Source organism: Rousettus aegyptiacus, unplaced genomic scaffold (genome assembly GCF_014176215.1).
Source record: "Rousettus aegyptiacus isolate mRouAeg1 unplaced genomic scaffold, mRouAeg1.p scaffold_m13_p_11, whole genome shotgun sequence".
Taxonomy (NCBI): Eukaryota; Metazoa; Chordata; class Mammalia; order Chiroptera; family Pteropodidae; genus Rousettus; species Rousettus aegyptiacus.
Window position 1 is genome coordinate 39777955 of NW_023416286.1, and position 1068 is coordinate 39779022.

Here is a 1068-nt window from a genome sequence, read left to right on the forward strand (position 1 = left end):
CTTCAAAATATATTTCAAATCTGTTTACATTACTCCATTTCCATTACCACCTTGTTTTCCACACCATGTTATTTCTATAGGTCCCAAATCCTCCTGGTTGGCCTGTTTCCTTCTGCAATTGCCCACTTGAATCCATTCTTCATGCCAAAGCAGTAAAAACCTTGCTCAAACGTAAATCAGGCAATGGCCATGACTGCATTTAATTTTTATTTTATTTTATTTTTTAGGTGAGGCAACCCTTAGTTGACTTCACAGATTGCAAGGACCTTGTCAGCTTACAATTCCTTATTTTTTTATTTTTTATTTTTTATGCCTACAGCACCTGGTCTTCCTAGGTGGTCTCCCATCCAAGTACTAACCAGGCCTGACCCTGCTTAGCTTTCGAGATCAGATGGGATCGGGCTTTTTGAGGGTAACATAGCCATAGACCCCATGACTACATTTTAAATAAAATCTAAACTCTTATGTTGGTCTGCAAAGCCCTAATCACCTTCTATGTCATCCCTTGCCATTCTATGCTAAGTTCACTAAACTGTTTTCTATTTTTTGAAACATGCCAGGTCAATTCTCACATTAGGGACTTCATGTGTGCTGGTCTCTTTGCCTGGGATGTTCTTCCCCTTCATTCTCTGTATAGCTCATTTATTTTCTTTCTGGGTGTTTCACCTTTCTCTTCTCAGAGACGCTTTTTGTGATCACCCCAAGGATACTCCTGGTCATCTTTATATGGTTCCCTTATGTATTTCCTTTTTAGAACTTATTACAAGCTATAATTTTATTTCTTTTGTGTTTTCTTTACTTTTGCCTATCATCACATTAGAATATAAATTCCTTGAATATAGTGACCATAACTGTTTTGTTAATCTCTTTTTGGAAAAGACATGATGTATATTTTATGAATGAATTAATAGCTAACATTTTGCATCCTGAGCTCACGTTCATTCCTTATACTTCCTTGTACTTAGTGAGCAGTAGTGAAATAAGAATCCCGAGGAAGCATAGTAGAAATAATACTTCCTCATTCATTAAGGGAATGGATTTTTATTCCATGCTCAGTCAATGCCAAGT

General features: G+C 36.6%; 1 pseudogene; it reads right to left on the reverse strand.

The window, feature by feature from the left end:
• Positions 1 to 310: 310 nt before the first annotated feature.
• On the reverse strand, positions 311 to 429 carry LOC118609817 (annotated as a pseudogene).
• Between the last annotated feature and the right edge of the window lie 639 nt (positions 430 to 1068).